This window comes from Rhipicephalus microplus, unplaced genomic scaffold (genome assembly GCF_043290135.1).
Source record: "Rhipicephalus microplus isolate Deutch F79 unplaced genomic scaffold, USDA_Rmic scaffold_62, whole genome shotgun sequence".
Taxonomy (NCBI): domain Eukaryota; kingdom Metazoa; phylum Arthropoda; class Arachnida; order Ixodida; family Ixodidae; genus Rhipicephalus; species Rhipicephalus microplus.
In genome coordinates, this window is record NW_027464635.1 from 1,074,659 (window position 1) to 1,095,722 (window position 21,064).

The 21,064-nt window shown below is 46.7% G+C and overlaps 41 non-coding genes across 41 annotated transcripts; all 41 read right to left on the reverse strand.

Moving 5' to 3' along the window:
* Nucleotides 1-262: 262 nt before the first annotated feature.
* TRNAT-GGU (transfer RNA threonine (anticodon GGU)) lies at nt 263-336 on the reverse strand. The gene has a single exon. It is a non-coding gene; the product is annotated as a tRNA-Thr (tRNA).
* A 264-nt stretch (nt 337-600) lies between these two features.
* On the reverse strand, nt 601-676 carry TRNAT-AGU (transfer RNA threonine (anticodon AGU)). Its single transcript has one exon. It is a non-coding gene; the product is annotated as a tRNA-Thr (tRNA).
* A 606-nt stretch (nt 677-1,282) lies between these two features.
* TRNAI-AAU (transfer RNA isoleucine (anticodon AAU)) lies at nt 1,283-1,356 on the reverse strand. Its single transcript has one exon. It is a non-coding gene; the product is annotated as a tRNA-Ile (tRNA).
* A 941-nt stretch (nt 1,357-2,297) lies between these two features.
* Nucleotides 2,298-2,371, reverse strand: TRNAT-GGU (transfer RNA threonine (anticodon GGU)). The gene has a single exon. It is a non-coding gene; the product is annotated as a tRNA-Thr (tRNA).
* Nucleotides 2,372-2,636: 265 nt separating this feature from the next.
* On the reverse strand, nt 2,637-2,710 carry TRNAT-AGU (transfer RNA threonine (anticodon AGU)). The gene has a single exon. It is a non-coding gene; the product is annotated as a tRNA-Thr (tRNA).
* Nucleotides 2,711-2,805: 95 nt separating this feature from the next.
* On the reverse strand, nt 2,806-2,879 carry TRNAT-AGU (transfer RNA threonine (anticodon AGU)). The gene has a single exon. It is a non-coding gene; the product is annotated as a tRNA-Thr (tRNA).
* A 942-nt stretch (nt 2,880-3,821) lies between these two features.
* Nucleotides 3,822-3,895, reverse strand: TRNAT-GGU (transfer RNA threonine (anticodon GGU)). The gene has a single exon. It is a non-coding gene; the product is annotated as a tRNA-Thr (tRNA).
* Nucleotides 3,896-4,160: 265 nt separating this feature from the next.
* Nucleotides 4,161-4,234, reverse strand: TRNAT-AGU (transfer RNA threonine (anticodon AGU)). Its single transcript has one exon. It is a non-coding gene; the product is annotated as a tRNA-Thr (tRNA).
* Nucleotides 4,235-4,332: 98 nt separating this feature from the next.
* On the reverse strand, nt 4,333-4,406 carry TRNAT-AGU (transfer RNA threonine (anticodon AGU)). Its single transcript has one exon. It is a non-coding gene; the product is annotated as a tRNA-Thr (tRNA).
* Nucleotides 4,407-6,024: 1,618 nt separating this feature from the next.
* On the reverse strand, nt 6,025-6,098 carry TRNAI-AAU (transfer RNA isoleucine (anticodon AAU)). Its single transcript has one exon. It is a non-coding gene; the product is annotated as a tRNA-Ile (tRNA).
* Nucleotides 6,099-7,037: 939 nt separating this feature from the next.
* TRNAT-GGU (transfer RNA threonine (anticodon GGU)) lies at nt 7,038-7,111 on the reverse strand. Its single transcript has one exon. It is a non-coding gene; the product is annotated as a tRNA-Thr (tRNA).
* A 264-nt stretch (nt 7,112-7,375) lies between these two features.
* On the reverse strand, nt 7,376-7,449 carry TRNAT-AGU (transfer RNA threonine (anticodon AGU)). Its single transcript has one exon. It is a non-coding gene; the product is annotated as a tRNA-Thr (tRNA).
* A 96-nt stretch (nt 7,450-7,545) lies between these two features.
* TRNAT-AGU (transfer RNA threonine (anticodon AGU)) lies at nt 7,546-7,619 on the reverse strand. Its single transcript has one exon. It is a non-coding gene; the product is annotated as a tRNA-Thr (tRNA).
* A 95-nt stretch (nt 7,620-7,714) lies between these two features.
* Nucleotides 7,715-7,788, reverse strand: TRNAT-AGU (transfer RNA threonine (anticodon AGU)). The gene has a single exon. It is a non-coding gene; the product is annotated as a tRNA-Thr (tRNA).
* A 942-nt stretch (nt 7,789-8,730) lies between these two features.
* On the reverse strand, nt 8,731-8,804 carry TRNAT-GGU (transfer RNA threonine (anticodon GGU)). The gene has a single exon. It is a non-coding gene; the product is annotated as a tRNA-Thr (tRNA).
* A 265-nt stretch (nt 8,805-9,069) lies between these two features.
* On the reverse strand, nt 9,070-9,143 carry TRNAT-AGU (transfer RNA threonine (anticodon AGU)). The gene has a single exon. It is a non-coding gene; the product is annotated as a tRNA-Thr (tRNA).
* Nucleotides 9,144-9,240: 97 nt separating this feature from the next.
* TRNAT-AGU (transfer RNA threonine (anticodon AGU)) lies at nt 9,241-9,314 on the reverse strand. The gene has a single exon. It is a non-coding gene; the product is annotated as a tRNA-Thr (tRNA).
* A 433-nt stretch (nt 9,315-9,747) lies between these two features.
* On the reverse strand, nt 9,748-9,821 carry TRNAT-AGU (transfer RNA threonine (anticodon AGU)). Its single transcript has one exon. It is a non-coding gene; the product is annotated as a tRNA-Thr (tRNA).
* Nucleotides 9,822-9,916: 95 nt separating this feature from the next.
* Nucleotides 9,917-9,990, reverse strand: TRNAI-AAU (transfer RNA isoleucine (anticodon AAU)). Its single transcript has one exon. It is a non-coding gene; the product is annotated as a tRNA-Ile (tRNA).
* Nucleotides 9,991-11,266: 1,276 nt separating this feature from the next.
* TRNAT-AGU (transfer RNA threonine (anticodon AGU)) lies at nt 11,267-11,340 on the reverse strand. The gene has a single exon. It is a non-coding gene; the product is annotated as a tRNA-Thr (tRNA).
* Nucleotides 11,341-11,604: 264 nt separating this feature from the next.
* Nucleotides 11,605-11,678, reverse strand: TRNAT-AGU (transfer RNA threonine (anticodon AGU)). The gene has a single exon. It is a non-coding gene; the product is annotated as a tRNA-Thr (tRNA).
* A 1,282-nt stretch (nt 11,679-12,960) lies between these two features.
* TRNAT-AGU (transfer RNA threonine (anticodon AGU)) lies at nt 12,961-13,034 on the reverse strand. Its single transcript has one exon. It is a non-coding gene; the product is annotated as a tRNA-Thr (tRNA).
* A 264-nt stretch (nt 13,035-13,298) lies between these two features.
* Nucleotides 13,299-13,372, reverse strand: TRNAT-AGU (transfer RNA threonine (anticodon AGU)). The gene has a single exon. It is a non-coding gene; the product is annotated as a tRNA-Thr (tRNA).
* A 95-nt stretch (nt 13,373-13,467) lies between these two features.
* TRNAT-AGU (transfer RNA threonine (anticodon AGU)) lies at nt 13,468-13,541 on the reverse strand. Its single transcript has one exon. It is a non-coding gene; the product is annotated as a tRNA-Thr (tRNA).
* Nucleotides 13,542-13,806: 265 nt separating this feature from the next.
* TRNAT-AGU (transfer RNA threonine (anticodon AGU)) lies at nt 13,807-13,880 on the reverse strand. The gene has a single exon. It is a non-coding gene; the product is annotated as a tRNA-Thr (tRNA).
* A 95-nt stretch (nt 13,881-13,975) lies between these two features.
* TRNAT-AGU (transfer RNA threonine (anticodon AGU)) lies at nt 13,976-14,049 on the reverse strand. The gene has a single exon. It is a non-coding gene; the product is annotated as a tRNA-Thr (tRNA).
* Nucleotides 14,050-14,484: 435 nt separating this feature from the next.
* Nucleotides 14,485-14,558, reverse strand: TRNAT-AGU (transfer RNA threonine (anticodon AGU)). The gene has a single exon. It is a non-coding gene; the product is annotated as a tRNA-Thr (tRNA).
* Nucleotides 14,559-14,990: 432 nt separating this feature from the next.
* On the reverse strand, nt 14,991-15,064 carry TRNAT-GGU (transfer RNA threonine (anticodon GGU)). The gene has a single exon. It is a non-coding gene; the product is annotated as a tRNA-Thr (tRNA).
* A 433-nt stretch (nt 15,065-15,497) lies between these two features.
* TRNAT-AGU (transfer RNA threonine (anticodon AGU)) lies at nt 15,498-15,571 on the reverse strand. Its single transcript has one exon. It is a non-coding gene; the product is annotated as a tRNA-Thr (tRNA).
* A 263-nt stretch (nt 15,572-15,834) lies between these two features.
* On the reverse strand, nt 15,835-15,908 carry TRNAT-AGU (transfer RNA threonine (anticodon AGU)). The gene has a single exon. It is a non-coding gene; the product is annotated as a tRNA-Thr (tRNA).
* Nucleotides 15,909-16,003: 95 nt separating this feature from the next.
* Nucleotides 16,004-16,077, reverse strand: TRNAT-AGU (transfer RNA threonine (anticodon AGU)). Its single transcript has one exon. It is a non-coding gene; the product is annotated as a tRNA-Thr (tRNA).
* Nucleotides 16,078-16,340: 263 nt separating this feature from the next.
* On the reverse strand, nt 16,341-16,414 carry TRNAT-AGU (transfer RNA threonine (anticodon AGU)). The gene has a single exon. It is a non-coding gene; the product is annotated as a tRNA-Thr (tRNA).
* Nucleotides 16,415-16,849: 435 nt separating this feature from the next.
* On the reverse strand, nt 16,850-16,923 carry TRNAA-AGC (transfer RNA alanine (anticodon AGC)). Its single transcript has one exon. It is a non-coding gene; the product is annotated as a tRNA-Ala (tRNA).
* A 433-nt stretch (nt 16,924-17,356) lies between these two features.
* On the reverse strand, nt 17,357-17,430 carry TRNAT-AGU (transfer RNA threonine (anticodon AGU)). Its single transcript has one exon. It is a non-coding gene; the product is annotated as a tRNA-Thr (tRNA).
* A 941-nt stretch (nt 17,431-18,371) lies between these two features.
* Nucleotides 18,372-18,445, reverse strand: TRNAT-AGU (transfer RNA threonine (anticodon AGU)). The gene has a single exon. It is a non-coding gene; the product is annotated as a tRNA-Thr (tRNA).
* A 432-nt stretch (nt 18,446-18,877) lies between these two features.
* TRNAT-GGU (transfer RNA threonine (anticodon GGU)) lies at nt 18,878-18,951 on the reverse strand. The gene has a single exon. It is a non-coding gene; the product is annotated as a tRNA-Thr (tRNA).
* A 264-nt stretch (nt 18,952-19,215) lies between these two features.
* TRNAT-AGU (transfer RNA threonine (anticodon AGU)) lies at nt 19,216-19,289 on the reverse strand. The gene has a single exon. It is a non-coding gene; the product is annotated as a tRNA-Thr (tRNA).
* A 96-nt stretch (nt 19,290-19,385) lies between these two features.
* On the reverse strand, nt 19,386-19,459 carry TRNAT-AGU (transfer RNA threonine (anticodon AGU)). Its single transcript has one exon. It is a non-coding gene; the product is annotated as a tRNA-Thr (tRNA).
* A 263-nt stretch (nt 19,460-19,722) lies between these two features.
* TRNAT-AGU (transfer RNA threonine (anticodon AGU)) lies at nt 19,723-19,796 on the reverse strand. Its single transcript has one exon. It is a non-coding gene; the product is annotated as a tRNA-Thr (tRNA).
* Nucleotides 19,797-20,062: 266 nt separating this feature from the next.
* TRNAA-AGC (transfer RNA alanine (anticodon AGC)) lies at nt 20,063-20,136 on the reverse strand. The gene has a single exon. It is a non-coding gene; the product is annotated as a tRNA-Ala (tRNA).
* Nucleotides 20,137-20,401: 265 nt separating this feature from the next.
* TRNAT-AGU (transfer RNA threonine (anticodon AGU)) lies at nt 20,402-20,475 on the reverse strand. The gene has a single exon. It is a non-coding gene; the product is annotated as a tRNA-Thr (tRNA).
* Between the last annotated feature and the right edge of the window lie 589 nt (nt 20,476-21,064).

The following is a 21,064-nucleotide window of genomic DNA, read 5'->3' on the forward strand; positions in this document are numbered from 1 at the left end:
ACGCAGCGTATTGTTCAGGCAGTGACACCATCAGAAGTATTTCGAACTAAACTTCGAAAACAAAAGTACTGAAAGTTGGGCGAGTTGGTACTCGATCATGACTTCTTTGCGCAAAGACGTACACGGACACAAGGAAAAGAGGCAAACAACACGGGCGCCTGTGTTGTTTGCCTGTTTTCCTTTTGTCCGTGTACGTGTTTGCACAAAAAAGTCATGAATGTTCGAAAACAAAGAACCAGAGAGACGTCAGTCTTGACTCCCGAGGCACCGGCGAGATTCGAACTCACGATCTCTTGTTTACCAGACAGGCGCTTTAACTAACTAAGCCACGGCGCCTGCAGCGTCTTGTTCAGGCAGTGACACCATCAGAAGTATTTCGAACTATACTTCGAAAACAAAAAAACTAGAGAGACGTTAGTCTTGACTCTCGAGGCACCGGTGAGATTCGAACTCGTAATCAGGTGTTTACTAGACAGGCGCTTTAACCAACTAAGCCACAGCGCCTGCGCAGCGTCTTGTTCAGGCAGTGACACCATCTGAAGTATTTCGAACTATACTTCGAAAACAAAAAAAAACTAGAGGGACGTTAGTCTTGACTCTCGACGCACCGGTGAGATTCGAACTCACGATCTCCTGTTTACTAGACAGGCGCTCTAACCAACTAAGCCACGGCGCCTGCGCAGCGTCTTGTTCAGGCAGTGACACCATCTGAAGTATTTCGAACTAAACTTCGAAAACAAAAAAACTAGAGAGACGTTTGTGTTGACTCTCGAGACACCGGTGAGATTCGAACTCTTGATCTCCTGTTTACTAGACAGGCGCTTTAACCAACTAAGCCACGGCGCCTGCGCAGCGTCTTGCTCAGGCAGTGACACCATCAGAAGTATTTCGAACTTAACTTCGAAAACAAAAAACTGGAGAGATGTTAGTCTTGACTCCCGAAGCACCGGTGAGATTCGAACTCACGATTTTTTGTTTACTAGACAGGCGCTTCAACCAACTAAGCCACGGCGCCTGCGCAGCGTCTTGATCAGGCAGTGACACAATCAGAAGTAGTTCGAACTAAACTTCGAAAACAAAAAAAAACTAGAGAGACGTTTGTCTTGACTCTCGAGGCACCGTTGAGATTCGAACCCATTATCTCCTGTTTACTAGACAGGCGCTTTAACTAACTAAGCCACGGCACCTGCGCAGCCTCTTGTTCAGGCAGTGACACAATCAGAAGTAGTTCGAACTAAACTTCGAAAACAAAAATCTAGAGAGACGTTAGTCTTGACTCTCGAGGCACCGGTGAGATTCGAACTCACGATTTCCTGTTTATTAGACGGGCGCTTTAACCAACTAAGCCACGGCACCTGTGCAGCGTCTTGTTCAGGAAGTGACACCATCAGAAATATTTCGAACTAAACTTCGAAAACAAAAAACTAGAGAGACGTTTGTCTTTACTCTAGAGGCACCGGTGAGATTCGAACTCATGATATCCTGTTTACTAGACAGGCGCTTTACCAATTAAGCCACGGCACCTGCTCAAATTCTTGTTCAGGCAGTGACACCATCAGAAGTATTTCGAACTAAACTTCGAAAACAAAAAAACTAGAGAGACGTTTGTCTTGACTCTCGAGGTGCCGGTGAGATTTGAACTCACGATCTCCGGTTTACTAGACAGGCGCTTCAACTAACTAAGCCACGGTGCCTGCGCAGCGTCTTGTTCAGGCAGTGACACCATCAGAAGCATTTCGAACTGAACTTCGAAAACAAAAAACTAGAGAGACGTTTTTCTTGACTCTCGAAGCACCGGTGAGATTCGAACTCACGATCTGCTGTTTACTAGACAGGCGCTTTAACCAACTAAGCCGCGGCGCTTGTGCAGCGTCTTGTTCAGGCAGTGGCACCATCAGAAGTATTTCGAACTAAACTTTGAAAACAAAAAAACTAGAGAGAGGTTTGTCTTGACTCTCGAGGCCCCGGTGAGATTCGAACTCACGATCTCCTGTTTACTAGACAGGCGCTTCAACTAACGAAGCCACGGCGCCTGCGCAGCGTTTTGGTCAGGCAGTGACACCATCAGAAGTATTTCGAACTAAACTTCGAAAACAAAAGTACTGAAAGTTGGGCGAGTTCGTACTCGATCATGGCTTCTTTGCGCAAACACGTACACGGACACAAGGAAAAGAGGCAAACAACCCAGGCGCCCGTGTTGTCTGCCTCTTTTCCTTGTGTCCGTGCACGTGTTTGCGCAAAGAAGTCATGAATGTTTCGAAAACAAAGAACCAGAGAGACGTCAGTCTTGACTCCCGAGGCACCGGCGAGATTCGAACTCACGATCTCTTGTTTACCAGACAGGCGCTTTAACTAACTAAGCCACGGCGCCTGCAGCGTCTTGTTCAGGCAGTGACACCATCAGAAGTATTTCGAACTATACTTCGAAAACATAAAACTAGAGAGACGTTAGTCTTGACTCTCGAGGCACCGGTGAGATTCGAACTCATAATCTGCTGTTTACTAGACAGGCGCTTTAACCAACTAAGCCACACCGCCTGCGCAGCGTCTTGTTCAGGCAGTGACACCATTTGAAGTATTTCGAACTATACTTCGAAAACAAAAAAAAACTAGAGGGACGTTAGTCTTGACTCTCGAGGCACCGGTGAGATTCGAACTCACGATCTCCTGTTTACTAGACAGGCGCTCTAACCAACTAAGCCATGGCGCCTGCGCAGCGTCTTGTTCAGGCAGTGACACCATCAGAAGTATTTCGAACTATACTTCGAAAACAAAAAACTAGAGAGACGTTGGTCGTGACTCTCGAGGCACCGGTGAGATTCGAACTCACGATCTCCTGTTTACTAGACAGGCACTTTAACCAACTAAGCCACGGCGCCTGCGCAGCGTCTTGTTCAGGCAGTGACACCATCAGAAGTATTTCGAACTAAACTTCGAAAACAAAAAACTTGAGAGACGTTTGTCTTGACTCTCGAGGAACCAGTGAGATTCGAACTCACGATCTCCTAATTACTAGACAGGCGCTTTATCTAACTAAGCCACGGCGCCTGCGCAGCGTCTTGTTCAGGCAGTGACACCATCAGAAGTATTTCGAACTTAACTTCGAAAACAAAAAACTGGAGAGATGTTAGTCTTGACTCCTGAAGCACCGGTGAGATTCGAACTCACGATTTTTTGTTTACTAGACAGGCGCTTCAACCAACTAAGCCACGGCGCCTGCGCAGCGTCTTGTTCAGGCAGTGACACAATCAGAAGTATTTCGAACTAAACTTCGAAAACAAAAAAAACTAGAGAGACGTTTGTCTTGACTCTCGAGGCACCGTTGAGATTCGAACCCATTATCTCCTGTTTACTAGACAGGCGCTTTAACTAACTAAGCCACGGCACCTGCGCAGCCTCTTGTTCAGGCAGTGACACCATCAGAAGTATTTCGAACTAAACTTCGAAAACAAAAAAACTAGAGAGACGTTAGTCTTGACTCTCGAGGCACTGGTGAGATTCGAACTCACGATCTCCTGTTTACTAGACAGGCGCTTTAACTAACTAAGCCACGGCGCCTACGCAGCGTATGGTTCAGGCAGTGACACCATCAGAAGTATTTCGAACTAAACTTCGAAAACAAAAGTACTGAAAGTTGGGCGAGTTGGCACTCGATCATGACTTCTTTGCGCAAAGACGTACACGGACACAAGGAAAAGAGGCAAACAACACGGGCGCCTGTGTTGTTTGCCTCTTTTCCTTTTGTCCGTGTACGTGTTTGCACAAAAAAGTCATGAATGTTCGAAAACAAAGAACCAGAGAGACGTCAGTCTTGACTCCCGAGGCACCGGCGAGATTCGAACTCACGATCTCTTGTTTACCAGACAGGCGCTTTAACTAACTAAGCCACGGCGCCTGCAGCGTCTTGTTCAGGCAGTGACACCATCAGAAGTATTTCGAACTATACTTCGAAAACAAAAAAACTAGAGAGACGTTAGTCTTGGCTCTCGAGGCACCGGTGAGATTCGAACTCATAATCTGCTGTTTACTAGACAGGCGCTTTAACCAACTAAGCCACAGCGCCTGCACAGCGTCTTGTTCAGGCAGTGACACCATCTGAAGTATTTCGAACTATACTTCGAAAACAAAAAAAACTAGAGGGACGTTAGTCTTGACTCTCGAGGCACCGGTGAGATTCGAACTCACGATCTCCTGTTTACTAGACAGGCGCTCTAACCAACTAAGCCACGGCGCCTGCGCAGCGTCTTGTTCAGGCAGTGACACCATCAGAAGTATTTCGAACTAAACTTCGAAAACAAAAAAAAATTGGAGAGACGTTTGTGTTGACTCTCGAGGCACCGGTGAGATTCGAACTCACGATCTCCTGTTTACTAGACAGGCGCTTTAACTAACTAAGCTACGGCGCCTGCACAGCATCTTGTTCAGGCAGTGACACCCTCAGAAGTATTTCGAACTATACTTCGAAAACAAAAAACTATAGAGACGTCAGTCTTGACTCCCGAGGCACTGGTGAGATTCCACCTCACGATCTCCTGTTTACCAGACAGGCGCTTTAACTAACTAAGCCACGGCGCCTGCAGCGTCTTGTTCAGGCAGTGACACCATCAGAAGTATTTCGAACTATACTTCGAAAACAAAAAACTAGAGAGACGTTAGTCTTGACTCTCGAGGCACCGGTGAGATTCGAACTCATAATCTTCTGTTTACTTGACAGGCGCTTTAACCAACTAAGCCACGGCGCCTGCGCAGCCTGTTGTTCAGGCAGTGACACCATCAGAAGTATTTCGAACCAAACTTCGAAAACAAAAAGCTAGAGAGATGTTTGTCTTGACTCTCGAGGCACCGGTGGGATTCGAACTCACGATCTCCGGTTTACTAGACAGGCGCTTTAACCAAATAAGCCACGGCGCCTGCGCAGCGTCTTGTTCAGGCAGTGGCACCATCAGAAGTATTTCGAACTAAACTTTGAAAACAAAAAAACTAGAGAGAGGTTTGTCTTGACTCTCGAGGCCCCGGTGAGATTCGAACTCACGATCTCCTGTTTACTAGACAGGCGCTTCAACTAACGAAGCCACGGCGCCTGCGCAGCGTTTTGGTCAGGCAGTGACGCCATCAGAAGTATTTCGAACTGAACTTCGAAAACAAAAGTACTGAAAGTTGGGCGAGTTCGTACTCGATCATGGCTTCTTTGCGCAAACACGTACACGGACACAAGGAAAAGAGGCAAACAACACGGGCGCCCGTGTTGTTTGCCTCATTTCCTTGTGTCCGTGTACGTGTTTGCGCAAAGAAGTCATGAATGTTCGAAAACAAAAAACTAGGGAGACGTTAGTCTTGACTCTCGAGGCACCGGTGAGATTCGAACTCATAATCTTCTGTTTACTTGACAGGCGCTTTAACCAACTAAGCCACGGCGCCTGCGCAGCCTGTTGTTCAGGCAGTGACACCATCAGAAGTATTTCGAACTAAACTTCGAAAACAAAAAAACTAGAGAGACGTTTGTGTTGACTCTCGAGACACCGGTGAGATTCGAACTCTTGATCTCCTGTTTACTAGACAGGCGCTTTAACCAACTAAGCCACGGCGCCTGCGCAGCGTCTTGCTCAGGCAGTGACACCATCAGAAGTATTTCGAACTTAACTTCGAAAACAAAAAACTGGAGAGATGTTAGTCTTGACTCCCGAAGCACCGGTGAGATTCGAACTCACGATTTTTTGTTTACTAGACAGGCGCTTCAACCAACTAAGCCACGGCGCCTGCGCAGCGTCTTGATCAGGCAGTGACACAATCAGAAGTAGTTCGAACTAAACTTCGAAAACAAAAAAAAACTAGAAAGACGTTTGTCTTGACTCTCGAGGCACCGTTGAGATTCGAACCCATTATCTCCTGTTTACTAGACAGGCGCTTTAACTAACTAAGCCACGGCACCTGCGCAGCCTCTTGTTCAGGCAGTGACACAATCAGAAGTAGTTCGAACTAAACTTCGAAAACAAAAATCTAGAGAGACGTTAGTCTTGACTCTCGAGGCACCGGTGAGATTCGAACTCACGATTTCCTGTTTATTAGACGGGCGCTTTAACCAACTAAGCCACGGCGCCTGCAGCGTCTTGTTCAGGCAGTGACACCATTAGAAGTATTTCGAACTAAACTTCGAAAACCAAAAACTAGAGAGACGTTTGTCTTTACTCTAGAGGCACCGGTGAGATTCGAACTCATGATATCCTGTTTACTAGACAGGCGCTTTACCAATTAAGCCACGGCACCTGCTCAAATTCTTGTTCAGGCAGTGACACCATCAGAAGTATTTCGAACTAAACTTCGAAAACAAAAAAACTAGAGAGACGTTTGTCTTGACTCTCGAGGTGCCGGTGAGATTTGAACTCACGATCTCCGGTTTACTAGACAGCCGCTTCAACTAACTAAGCCACGGTGCCTGCGCAGCGTCTTGTTCAGGCAGTGACACCATCAGAAGCATTTCGAACTGAACTTCGAAAACAAAAAACTAGAGAGACGTTTTTCTTGACTCTCGAAGCACCGGTGAGATTCGAACTCACGATCTGCTGTTTACTAGACAGGCGCTTTAACCAACTAAGCCGCGGCGCTTGTGCAGCGTCTTGTTCAGGCAGTGGCACCATCAGAAGTATTTCGAACTAAACTTTGAAAACAAAAAAACTAGAGAGAGGTTTGTCTTGACTCTCGAGGCCCCGGTGAGATTCGAACTCACGATCTCCTGTTTACTAGACAGGCGCTTCAACTAACGAAGCCACGGCGCCTGCGCAGCGTTTTGGTCAGGTAGTGACACCATCAGAAGTATTTCGAACTAAACTTCGAAAACAAAAGTACTGAAAGTTGGGCGAGTTCGTACTCGATCATGGCTTCTTTGCGCAAACACGTACACGGACACAAGGAAAAGAGGCAAACAACCCAGGCGCCCGTGTTGTCTGCCTCTTTTCCTTGTGTCCGTGCACGTGTTTGCGCAAAGAAGTCATGAATGTTTCGAAAACAAAGAACCAGAGAGACGTCAGTCTTGACTCCCGAGGCACCGGCGAGATTCGAACTCACGATCTCTTGTTTACCAGACAGGCGCTTTAACTAACTAAGCCACGGCGCCTGCAGCGTCTTGTTCAGGCAGTGACACCATCAGAAGTATTTCGAACTATACTTCGAAAACAAAAAAGTAGAGAGACGTTAGTCTTGACTCTCGAGGCACCGGTGAGATTCGAACTCATAATCTGCTGTTTACTAGACAGGCGCTTTAACCAACTAAGCCACAGCGCCTGCGCAGCGTCTTGTTCAGGCAGTGACACCATCTGAAGTATTTCGAACTATACTTCGAAAACAAAAAAAACTAGAGGGACGTTAGTCTTGACTCTCGAGGCACCGGTGAGATTCGAACTCACGATCTCCTGTTTACTAGACAGGCGCTCTAACCAACTAAGCCACAGCGCCTGCGCAGCGTCTTGTTCAGGCAGTGACACCATCAGAAGTATTTCGAACTAAACTTCGAAAACAAAAAAATTAGAGAGACGTTTGTGTTGACTCTCGAGGCACCGGTGAGATTCGAACTCATGATCTCCTGTTTACTAGACAGGCGCTTTAACCAACTAAGCCACGGCGCCTGCGCAGCGTCTTGCTCAGGCAGTGACACCATCAGAAGTATTTCGAACTATACTTCGAAAACAAAAAACTAGAGAGACGTTGGTCGTGACTCTCGAGGCACCGGTGAGATTCGAACTCACGATCTCCTGTTTACTAGACAGGCACTTTAACCAACTAAGCCACGGCGCCTGCGCAGCGTCTTGTTCAGGCAGTGACACCATCAGAAGTATTTCGAACTAAACTTCGAAAACAAAAAACTTGAGAGACGTTTGTCTTGACTCTCGAGGAACCAGTGAGATTCGAACTCACGATCTCCTAATTACTAGACAGGCGCTTTATCTAACTAAGCCACGGCGCCTGCGCAGCGTCTTGTTCAGGCAGTGACACCATCAGAAGTATTTCGAACTTAACTTCGAAAACAAAAAACTGGAGAGATGTTAGTCTTGACTCCTGAAGCACCGGTGAGATTCGAACTCACGATTTTTTGTTTACTAGACAGGCGCTTCAACCAACTAAGCCACGGCGCCTGCGCAGCGTCTTGTTCAGGCAGTGACACAATCAGAAGTATTTCGAACTAAACTTCGAAAACAAAAAAAACTAGAGAGACGTTTGTCTTGACTCTCGAGGCACCGTTGAGATTCGAACCCATTATCTCCTGTTTACTAGACAGGCGCTTTAACTAACTAAGCCACGGCACCTGCGCAGCCTCTTGTTCAGGCAGTGACACCATCAGAAGTATTTCGAACTAAACTTCGAAAACAAAAAAACTAGAGAGACGTTTTTCTTGACTCTCGAGGCACTGGTGAGATTCGAACTCACGATCTCCTGTTTACTAGACAGGCGCTTTAACTAACTAAGCCACGGCGCCTACGCAGCGTATGGTTCAGGCAGTGACACCATCAGAAGTATTTCGAACTAAACTTCGAAAACAAAAGTACTGAAAGTTGGGCGAGTTGGCACTCGATCATGACTTCTTTGCGCAAAGACGTACACGGACACAAGGAAAAGAGGCAGACAACACGGGCGCCTGTGTTGTTTGCCTCTTTTCCTTTTGTCCGTGTACGTGTTTGCACAAAAAAGTCATGAATGTTCGAAAACAAAGAACCAGAGAGACGTCAGTCTTGACTCCCGAGGCACCGGCGAGATTCGAACTCACGATCTCTTGTTTACCAGACAGGCGCTTTAACTAACTAAGCCACGGCGCCTGCAGCGTCTTGTTCAGGCAGTGACACCATCAGAAGTATTTCGAACTATACTTCGAAAACAAAAAAACTAGAGAGACGTTAGTCTTGACTCTCGAGGCACCGGTGAGATTCGAACTCATAATCTGCTGTTTACTAGACAGGCGCTTTAACCAACTAAGCCACAGCGCCTGCACAGCGTCTTGTTCAGGCAGTGACACCATCTGAAGTATTTCGAACTATACTTCGAAAACAAAAAAAACTAGAGGGACGTTAGTCTTGACTCTCGAGGCACCGGTGAGATTCGAACTCACGATCTCCTGTTTACTAGACAGGCGCTCTAACCAACTAAGCCACGGCGCCTGCGCAGCGTCTTGTTCAGGCAGTGACACCATCAGAAGTATTTCGAACTAAACTTCGAAAACAAAAAAAATTAGAGAGACGTTTGTGTTGACTCTCGAGGCACCGGTGAGATTCGAACTCATGATCTCCTGTTTACTAGACAGGCGCTTTAACCAACTAAGCCACGGCGCCTGCGCAGCGTCTTGTTCAGGCAGTGACACCATCAGAAGTATTTCGAACTTAACTTCGAAAACAAAAAACTGGAGAGATGTTAGTCTTGACTCCCGAAGCACCGGTGAGATTCGAACTCACGATTTTTTGTTTACTAGACAGGCGCTTCAACCAACTTAGCCACGGCGCCTGCAGCGTCTTGTTCAGGCAGTGACACCATCAGAAGTATTTCGAACTATACTTCGAAAACAAAAAAACTAGAGAGACGTTAGTCTTGACTCTCGAGGCACCGGTGAGATTCGAACTCATAATCTTCTGTTTACTAGACAGGCGCTTTAACCAACTAAGCCATGGCGCCTGCGCAGCCTGTTGTTCAGGCAGCGACACCATCAGAAGTATTTCGAACTAAACTTCGAAAACAAAAAAACTAGAGAGACGTTAGTCTTGACTCTCGAGGCACCGGTGAGATTCGAACTCACGATCTCCTGTTTACTAGACAGGAGCTTTAACTAACTAAGCCACGGCGCCTGCACAGCGTCTTGTTCAGGCAGTGACACCATCAGAAGTATTTCGAACAATACTTCGAAAACAAAAATCTAGAGAGACGTTAGTCTTGACTCTCGAGGCACCGGTGAGATTCGAACTCACGATCTCCTGTTTATTAGACGGGCGCTTTAACCAACTAAGCTACGGCGCCTGCAGCGTCTTGTTCAGGCAGTGACACCATTAGAAGTATTTCGAACTATACTTCGAAAACAAAAAACTAGAGAGACGTTAGTTTTGACTCTCGAGGCACCGGTGAGATTCGAACTCATAATCTTCTGTTTACTAGACAGGCGTTTTAACCAACTAAGCCACGGCGCCTGCGCAGCCTGTTGTTCAGGCAGTGACACCATCAGAAGTATTTCGAACTAAACTTCGAAAACAAAAAGCTAGAGAGATGTTTGTCTTGACTCTCGAGGCACCGGTGAGATTAGAACTCACGATCTCCTGTTTACTAGACAGGCGCTTTAACTAACTAAGCTACGGCGCCTGCACAGCATCTTGTTCAGGCAGTGACACCCTCAGAAGTATTTCGAACTATACTTCGAAAACAAGAAACTAGAGAGACGTCAGTCTTGACTCCCGAGGCACTGGTGAGATTCCACCTCACGATCTCCTGTTTACCAGACAGGCGCTTTAACTAACTAAGCCACGGCGCCTGCAGCGTCTTGTTCAGGCAGTGACACCATCAGAAGTATTTCGAACTATACTTCGAAAACAAAAAAACTAGAGAGACGTTAGTCTTGACTCTCGAGGCACCGGTGAGATTCGAACTCATAATCTTCTGTTTACTAGACAGGCGCTTTAACCAACTAAGCCATGGCGCCTGCGCAGCCTGTTGTTCAGGCAGTGACACCATCAGAAGTATTTCGAATTAAACATCGAAAACAAAAAGCGTGAGAGATGTTTGTCTTGACTCTCGAGGCACCGGTGAGATTTGAACTCACGATCTTCTGTTTACTAGGCAGGAGCTTTAACCAACTAAGCCATGGCGCCTGCGCGGCGTCTCGTTGAGGCAGTGACACCATTAGAAGTATTTCGAACTATACTTCGAAAACAAAAAATTACAGAGAAATTTGTCTTGTCTCTCGAGGTACCGGTGAGATTCGAGCTCACTATCTCCTGTTTACTAGACAGGTGAGATAACAAACTAAGACACGGTGACTGCGCAGCATCTTCTTCAGGCAGTGACACCATTAGAAGCATTTTAAATTATACTTCAAAAACAAAAAAACTAGAGAGAGGTTTGTCTTGACTCTCGAGGCACCGGTGAGATTCGAGCTCACGATCTCTTGTTTACTAGACAGGCGCTTTAACTAGAGAAGCCACGGCGCCTGCGCAGCGTTTTGTTCAGGCAGTGACACCATCAGAAGTATTTGAAACTATACTTCGAAAACAAAAAACTAGAGAGACGTTAGTCTTCACTCTCAGGGCACCGGTGAGATTCGAACTCACGATCTCCTGTTCACTAGACAGGCGCTTTAACCAACTAAGCCACGGCGCCTGCGCAGCGTCGTGTTCAGGCAGTGACACAATCAGAAGCATTTAGAACTAAACTTCGAAAACAAAAAACTAGACAGACGTTTGTCTTGACTCTCGTGGCACCGGCGAGATTCGAACAAATGATCTCCTGTTTACTAGACATGCGCTTTAACCAACTAAGCCACGGCGCCTGCGCAGCGTCTTGTTCAGGCAGTGACACCAACAGAAGTATTTCGAAGTAAACTTCGAAAACAAAAAACTAGAGAGCCGTTTGTCTTGACTCTCGAGGCACCGGTGAGATTCGAACTCACGATCTCCTGTTTACTAGACAGGCGCTTTAACTAACTGAGCCACGGCACCTGCGCAGCGCCTTGTTGAGTCAGTGACACCATCAGAAGTATTTCGAAATAAACTTCGAAAACAAAAAGCTAGAGAGATGTTTGTCTTGACTCTCGAGGCACCGGTGAGATTCGAACTCACGATCTCCTGTTTACTAGACAGGCTCTTTAACCAACTAAGCCACGGCACCTGTGCAGCGTCTTGTTCAGGAAGTGACACCATCTGAAGTATTTCGAACTATACTTCGAAAACAAAAAAACTAGAGAGGCGTTAGTCTTGACTCTCGAGGCACCGGTGAGATTCGAACAAATGATCTCCTGATTACTAGACAGGCGCTTTAACCAACTAAGCCACGGCGCCCGCGCAGCGTCTCTCTCAGGCAGTGACACCATCAGAAGTATTTCGAACAATACTTCGAAAACAAAAAAACTAGAGAGCCGTTTGTCTTGACTCTCGAGGCACCGGTGAGATTCGAACTCACGATCTCTTGTTTACTAGACACGCGCTTTAACTAACTGAGCCACGGCGCCTGCGCAGCGCCTTGTTCAGGCAGTGACACCATTAGAAGTATTTCGAACTATACTTCGAAAACAAAAAATTACAGAGAAATTTGTCTTGTCTCTCGAGGTACCGGTGAGATTCGAGCTCACTATCTCCTGTTTACTAGACAGGCGCTTAAACCAACTAAGCCACGGCGCCCGCGCAGCGTCTCTCTCAGGCAGTGACACCATCAGAAGTATTTCGAACAATACTTCGAAAACAAAAAAACTAGAGAGCCGTTTGTCTTGACTCTCGAGGCACCGGTGAGATTCGAACTCACGATTTCTTGTTTACTAGGCAGGAGCTTTAACCAACTAAGCCATGGCGCCTGCGCGGCGTCTCGTTGAGGCAGTGACACCATTAGAAGTATTTCGAACTATACTTCGAAAACAAAAAATTACAGAGAAATTTGTCTTGTCTCTCGAGGTACCGGTGAGATTCGAGCTCACTATCTCCTGTTTACTAGACAGGTGAGATAACAAACTGAGACACGGTGACTGCGCAGCATCTTCTTCAGGCAGTGACACCATTAGAAGCATTTTAAATTATACTTCAAAAACAAAAAAACTAGAGAGAGGTTTGTCTTGACTCTCGAGGCACCGGTGAGATTCGAACTCACGATCTCCTGTTTACTAGACAGGCGCTTTAACTAGAGAAGCCACGGCGCCTGCGCAGCGTTTTGTTCAGGCAGTGACACCATCAGAAGTATTTGAAACTATACTTCGAAAACAAAAAACTAGAGAGACGTTAGTCTTCACTCTCAGGGCACCGGTGAGATTCGAACTCACGATCTCCTGTTCACTAGACAGGCGCTTTAACCAACTAAGCCACGGCGCCTGCGCAGCGTCGTGTTCAGGCAGTGACACAATCAGAAGCATTTAGAACTAAACTTCGAAAACAAAAAACTAGACAGACGTTTGTCTTGACTCTCGTGGCACTGGTGAGATTCGAACAAATGATCTCCTGTTTACTAGACATGCGCTTTAACCAACTAAGCCACGGCGCCTGCGCAGCGTCTTGTTCAGGCAGTGACACCAACAGAAGTATTTCGAAGTAAACTTCGAAAACAAAAAAGTAGAGAGCCGTTTGTCTTGACTCTCGAGGCACCGGTGAGATTCGAACTCACGATCTCCTGTTTACTAGACAGGTGCTTTAACTAACTGAGCCACGGCGCCTGCGCAGCGCCTTGTTCAGTCAGTGACACCATCAGAAGTATTTCGAAATAAACTTCGAAAACAAAAAGCTAGAGAGATGTTTGTCTTGACTCTCGAGGCACCGGTGAGATTCGAACTCACGATCTCCTGTTTACTAGACAGGCGCTTTAACCAACTAAGCCACGGCACCTGTGCAGCGTCTTGTTCAGGAAGTGACACCATCAGAACTATTTCGAACTTAACTTCGAAAACAAAAAACTGGAGAGACGTTAGTCTTGACTCCCGAGGCACTGGTGAGATTCGAACTCACGATCACCTGTTTACTAGACAGGCGCTTTAACTAACTAAGCCACAGCGCGTGCGCAGCGTCTTGTTCAGGCAGTGACACCATCTGAAGTATTTCGAACTATGCTTCGAAAACAAAAAAACTAGAGAGGCGTTAGTCTTGACTCTCGAGGCACCAGTGAGATTCAAACTCACGATCTCCTGTTTACTAGACAGGCGCTTTAACCAACTAAGCCACGGCGCCTGCGCAGCGTATTGCTCATGAAGTGTCACCATCAGAAGTAATTCGAACTATACTTCGAAAACAAAAAACTAGAGAGACGTTAGTCTTGACTCTCGAGGCACCGGTGAGATTCGAACTCACGATCTCCTGTTTACTAGACAGGCGCTTTAACTAACTAAGCTACGGCGCCTGCGCAGCGTTTCGTTCAGGCAGTGACACCATCAGAAGTATCTCGAACTAAACTTCAAAAACAAAAAACTAGAGAGACGTTAGTCTTGACTCCCGAGGCACTGGTGAGATTCGAACTCACGATCTCCTGTTTACTAGACAGGCGCTTTAACTAACTAAGCCACGGCGCCTGCGCAGCGTCTTGTTCAGGCAGTGACACCATCTGAAGTATTTCGAACTATACTTCGAAAACAAAAAAACTAGAGAGACGTTTGTCTTGACTCTCGAGGCACCAGTGAGATTCGAACTCACAATCTCCGGTTCACTAGACGGGCGCTTTAACCAAATAAGCCACGGCGCCTGCGCAGCGTCTTGTTCAGGCAGTGACACCATCTGAAGTATTTCGAACTATACTTCAAAAACAAAAAAACTAGAGAGACGTTAGTCTTGACTCTCGAGGCACCGTTGAGATTCGAACTCACGATCTCCTGTTTACTAGACAGGCGCTTTAACCAACTGAGCCACGGCGCCTGCGCAACGTCTTGTTCAGGCAGTGACACCATCAGAAGTATTTCGAACTAAACTTCGAAAACAAAAAACTAGAGAGACGTTTGTCTTTACTCTCGAGGCACCGGTGAGATTCGAACTCACGATTTCTTGTTTACTAGGCAGGAGCTTTAACTAACTAAGCTACGGCGCCTGCGCAGCGTTTTGTTCAGGCAGTGACACCATCAGAAGTATTTCGAACTAAACTTCGAAAACAAAAGTACTGAAAGTTGGGCGAGTTGGTACTCGATCATGACTTCTTTGCGCAAAGACGTACACGGACACAAGGAAAAGAGGCAAACAACACGGGCGCCCGTGTTGTTTGCCTCTTTTCCTTGTGTCCGTGTACGTGTTTGCGCAAAAAAGTCATGAATGTTCGAAAACAAAAAACTAAAGAGACGTCAGTTTTGACTCCCGAGGCACCGGTGAGATTCGACCTCACGATCTCCTATTTACCAGACAGGCGCTTTAACTAACTAAGCCACGGCGCCTGCAGCGTCTTGTTCAGGCAGTGACACCATCAGAAATATTTCGAACTATACTTCGAAAACAAAAAAAACTAGAGAGACGTTAGTCTTGACTCTCGAGGCACCGGGGGGATTCGAACTCATAATCTTCTGTTCACTAGTCAGGCGCTTTAACCAACTGAGCCACGGCGCCTGCGCAGCCTGTTGTTCAGGCAGTGACACCATCAGAAGTATTCTGAACTAAACTTCGAAAACAAAAAACTAGAGAGACGTTAGTCTTGACTCTCGAGGCACCGGGGGGATTCGAACTCATAATCTTCTGTTCACTAGTCAGGCGCTTTAACCAACTGAGCCACGGCGCCTGCGCAGCCTGCTGTTCAGGCAGTGACACCATCAGAAGTATTTCGAACTAAACTTCAAAAACAAAAAACTAGAGAGACGTTAGTCTTGACTCCCGAGGCACCGGTGAGATTCGAACTCACGATCTCCTGTTTACTAGACAGGCGCTTTAACTAACTAAGCCACGGCGCCTGCAGCGTCTTGTTCAGGCAGTGACACCATCAGAAGTATTTCGAACTATATTTCGAAAACAAAAAACTAGAGGGACGTTAGTCTTGACTCTCGAGGCACCGGTGAGATTCGAACTCATAATCTGCTGTTTACTAGACAGGCGCTTTAACCAACTAAGCCACAGCGCCTGCGCAGCGTCTTGTTCAGGCAGTGACACCATCTGAAGTATTTCGAACTATACTCCGAAAACAAAAAAACTAGAGGGACGTTAATCTTGACTCTCGAGGCACCGGTGAGATTCGAACTCACGATCTCGTGTTTACTAGACAGGCGCTTTAACCAACTAAGCCACGGCGCCTGCGCAGCGTCTTGCTCAGGAAGTGACACCATCAGAAGTATTTCGAACTATACTTCGAAAACAAAAAACTAGAGAGACGTTAGTCTTGACTCCCGAGGCACCGGTGAGATTCGAACTCACGATCTCCTGTTTACTAGACAGGAGCTTTAACTAACTAAGCCACGGTGCCTGCGCAGCGTCTTGTTCAGGCAGTGACACCATCTGAAGTATTTCGAACTAAACTTCGAAAACAAAAGTACTGAAAGTTTGGCGAGTTCGTACTCGATCATGACTTCTTTGCGCAAACACGTACACGGACACAAGGAAAAGAGGCAAACAACACGGGCGCCCGTGTTGTTTGCCTCTTTTCCTTGTGTCCGTGTACGTGTTTGCGCAAAGAAGTCATGAATGTTCGAAAACAAAAAACTAGAGAGACGTTAGTCTTGACTCCCGAGGCACCGGTGAGATTCGAACTCACGATCTCCTGTTTACTAGACAGGCGCTTTAACTAACTAAGCCACAGCGCCTGCGCAGCATCTTGTTTGGGCAGTGACACCATCAGAATTATTTCGAACTAAACTTCGAAAACAAAAAACTAGAGAGACGTTTGTCTTGACTCTCGAGGCACCGGTGACATTCGAACTCATGATCTCCTGTTTACTAGACAGGCGCTTTAACCAACTAAGCCACGGCGCCTGCGCAGCGTCTTGTTCAGGCAGTGACACCATCAGAAGTATTTCGAACTAAACTTCGAAAACAAAAAAACTAGAGAGACGTTTGTCTTGACTCTCGAGGCACCGGTGAGATTCGAACTCACGATCTCCGGTTTACTAGACAGGCGCTTTAACCAAATAAGCCACGGCGCCTGCGCAGCGTCTTGTTCAGGCAGTGACACCATTAGAAGTATTTCCAACAATACTTCGAAAACAAAAAAAAACAAGAGACGTTAGTCTTGACTCTCGAGGCACCGGTGAGATTCGAACTCACGATCTCCTGTTTGCTAGACAGGCGCTTTAACCAACTACGCCACGGCGCCCGCGCAGCGTCTTGTTCAGGCATTGACCCCATCAGAAGCATTTAGAACTAAACTTCGAAAACAAAAACTAGACAGACGTTTGTTTTGACTCTCGAGGCACCGCTGAGATTCGAACTCACGATCTCCTGTTTACTAGACAGGCGCTTTAACCAACTAAGCCACGGCACCTGTGCAGCGTCTTGTTCAGGAAGTGACACCATCAGAAATATTTCGAACTAAACTTCGAAAACAAAAAACTAGAGAGACGTTAGTCTTGACTCCCGAGGCACCGGTGAGATTCGAACTCACGATCAGCTGTTTACTAGACAGGCGCTCTAACTAACTAAGTCACGGCGCCTGCGCAGCGTCTTGTTCAGGCAGTGACACCATCAGAAGTATTTCGAACTAAACTTCGGAAACAAAAAAACTAGAGACACGTTTGTCTTGACTCTCGAGGCACCGGTGAGATTCGAACTCATGATGTCCTGTTTACTAGACAGGCGCTTTAACCAACTAAGCCACGGCGCCTGCGCAGCGTCTTGCTCAGGCAGTGACACCATCAGAAGTATTTCGAACTAAACTTCGAAAACAACAAACTAGAGAGACGTTTGTCTTGACTCTTGAGGCACCGGTGAGATTCGAACTCACGATTTCCTGTTTACTAGACAGGCGCTTAAACTAAAGAAGCATCGGCGCCTGCGCTGCGTCTTGTTCAGGCAGTGACACCATCAGAAGTATTTCGAACTAAACTTCGAAAACAAAAAACTAGAGAGACGTTTGTCTTTACTCTTGAGGCACCGGTGAGATTCGAACTCACGATTTCTTGTTTACTAGGCAGGCGCTTTAACCAACTAAGCCATGGCGCCTGCGCGGCGTCTCGTTGAGGCAGTGACACCATTAGAAGTATTTCGAACTATACTTCGAAAACAAAAAATTACAGAGAAATTTGTCTTGTCTCTCGAGGTACCGGTGAGATTCGAGCTCACTATCTCCTGTTTACTAGACAGGTGAGATAACAAACTAAGACACGGTGACTGCGCAGCATCTTCTTCAGGCAGTGACACCATTAGAAGCATTTTAAATTATACTTCAAAAACAAAAGAACTAGAGAGAGGTTTGTCTTGACTCTCGAGGCACCGGTGAGATTCGAACTCACGATCTCCTGTTTACTAGACAGGCGCTTTAACTAGAGAAGCCACGGCGCCTGCGCAGCGTTTTGTTCAGGCAGTGACACCATCAGAAGTATTTGGAACTATACTTCGAAAACAAAAAACTAGAGAGACGTTAGTCTTCACTATCAGGGCACCGGTGAGATTCGAACAAATGATCTCCTGTTTACTAGACATGCGCTTTAACCAACTAAGCCACGGCGCCTGCGCAGCGTCTTGTTCAGGCAGTGACACCAACAGAAGTATTTCGAAGTAAACTTCGAAAACAAAAAACTAGAGAGACGTTTGTCTTGACTCTCGAGGCACCGGTGAGATTCGAACTCATGATCTCCTGTTTACTAGACAGGCGCTTTAACCAACTAAGCCACGGCGCCGGCGCAGCGTCTTGCTCAGGAAGTGACACCATCAGAAGTATTTCGAACTATACTTCGAAAACAAAAAACTAGAGAGACGTTAGTCTTGACTCTCGAGGCACTGGTGAGATTCGAACTCACAATCTCCTGTTTACTAGACAGGCGCTTTAACTAACTAAGCTACGGCGCCTGCGAAGCGTTTTGTTCAGGCAGTGACACCATCAGAAGTATTTCGAACTAAACTTCGAAAACAAAAGTACTGAAAGTTGGGCGAGTTGGTACTCGATCATGACTTCTTTGCGCAAAGACGTACACGGACACAAGGAAAAGAGGCAAACAACACGGGCGCCCGTGTTGTTTGCCTCTTTTCCTTGTGTCCGTGTACGTGTTTGCGCAAAAAAGTCTTGAATGTTCGAAAACAAAAAACTAAACAGACGTCAGTTTTGACTCCCGAGGCACCGGTGAGATTCGACCTCACGATCTCCTGTTTACCAGACAGGCGCTTTAACTAACTAAGCCACGGCGCCTGCAGCGTCTTGTTCAGGCAGTGACACCATCAGAAATATTTCGAACTATACTTCGAAAACAAAAAACTAGAGAGACGTTAGTCTTGACTCTCGAGGCACCGGGGGGATTCGAACTCATAATCTTCTGTTCACTAGTCAGGCGCTTTAACCAACTGAGCCACGGCGCCTGCGCAGCCTGCTGTTCAGGCAGTGACACCATCAGAAGTATTTCGAACTAAACTTCGAAAACAAAAAAAACTAGAGAGACGTTTGTCTTGACTCTCGAGGCACCGGTGAGATTTGAACTCACGATCTCCTGTTTACTAGACAGGCACTTTAACCAACTAAGCCACGGCACCTGTGCAGCGTCTTGTTCAGGCAGTGACACCATCAGAAGTATTTCGAACTATACTTCGAAAACAAAAAAACTAAAGAGACGTTAGTCTTGACTCCCGAGGCACCGGTGAGATTCGAACTCACGATCTCCTGTTTACTAGACAGGCGCTTTAACTAACTAAGCCACGGTGCCTGCGCAGCGTCTTGTTCAGGCAGTGACACCATCTGAAGTATTTCGAACTAAACTTCGAAAACAAAAGTACTGAAAGTTGGGCGAGTTCGTACTCGATCATGACTTCTTTGCGCAAACACGTACACGGACACAAGGAAAAGAGGCAAACAACACGGGCGCCCGTGTTGTTTGCCTCTTTTCCTTGTGTCCGTGTACGTGTTTGCGCAAAGAAGGCAAGAATGTTCGAAAACAAAAAACTAGAGAGACGTTAGCCTTGACTCCCGAGGCACCGGTGAGATTCGAACTCACGATCTCCTGTTTACTAGACAGGCGCTTTAACTAACTAAGCCACAGCGCCTGCGCAGCATCTTGTTCAGGCAGTGACACCATCAGAATTATTTCGAACTAAGCTTCGAAAACAAAAAACTAGAGAGACGTTTGTCTTGACTCTCGAGGCACCGGTGACATTCGAACTCATGATCTCCTGTTTACTAGACAGGCGCTTTAACCAACAAAGCCACGGCGCCTGCGCAGCGTCTTGTTCAGGCAGTGACACCACCAGAAGTATTTCGAACAATACTTCGAAAACAAAAAAAACTAGAGAGACGTTAGTCTTGGCTCTCGAGGCACCGGTGAGATTCGAACTCACGATCTCCTGTTTGCTAGACAGGCGCTTTAAGCAACTAAGCCACGGCGCCCACGCAGCGTCTTGTTCAGGCAGTGACCCCATCAGAAGCATTTAGAACTAAACTTCGAAAACAAAAAACTAGACAGACGTTTGTTTTGACTCTCGTGGCACCAGTGAGATTCGAACAAATGATCTCCTGTTTACTAGACATGCGCTTTTACCAACTAAGCCACGGCGCCTGCGCAGCGTCTTGTTCAGGCAGTGACCCCATCAGAAGTATTTCGAACTGAACTTCGGAAACAAAAAAACAAGAGACACGTTTGTCTCGACTCTCGAGGCACCGGTGAGATTCGAACTCACGATCTCCTGTTTACTAGACAGGAGCTTTAACTAACTAAGCCACGGTGCCTGCGCAGCGTCTTGTTCAGGCAGTGACACCATCTGAAGTATTTCGAACTAAACTTCGAAAACAAAAGTACTGAAAGTTTGGCGAGTTCGTACTCGATCATGACTTCTTTGCGCAAACACGTACACGGACACAAGGAAAAGAGGCAAACAACACGGGCGCCCGTGTTGTTTGCCTCTTTTCCTTGTGTCCGTGTACGTGTTTGCGCAAAGAAGTCATGAATGTTCGAAAACAAAAAACTAGAGAGACGTTAGTCTTGACTCCCGAGGCACCGGTGAGATTCGAACTCACGATCTCCTGTTTACTATACAGGCGCTTTAACTAACTAAGCCACAGCGCCTGCGCAGCATCTTGTTTGGGCAGTGACACCATCAGAATTATTTCGAACTAAACTTCGAAAACAAAAAACTAGAGAGACGTTTGTCTTGACTCTCGAGGCACCGGTGACATTCGAACTCATGATCTCCTGTTTACTAGACAGGCGCTTTAACCAACTAAGCCACGGCGCCTGCGCAGCGTCTTGTTCAGGCAGTGACACCATCAGAAGTATTTCGAACTAAACTTCGAAAACAAAAAAACTAGAGAGACGTTT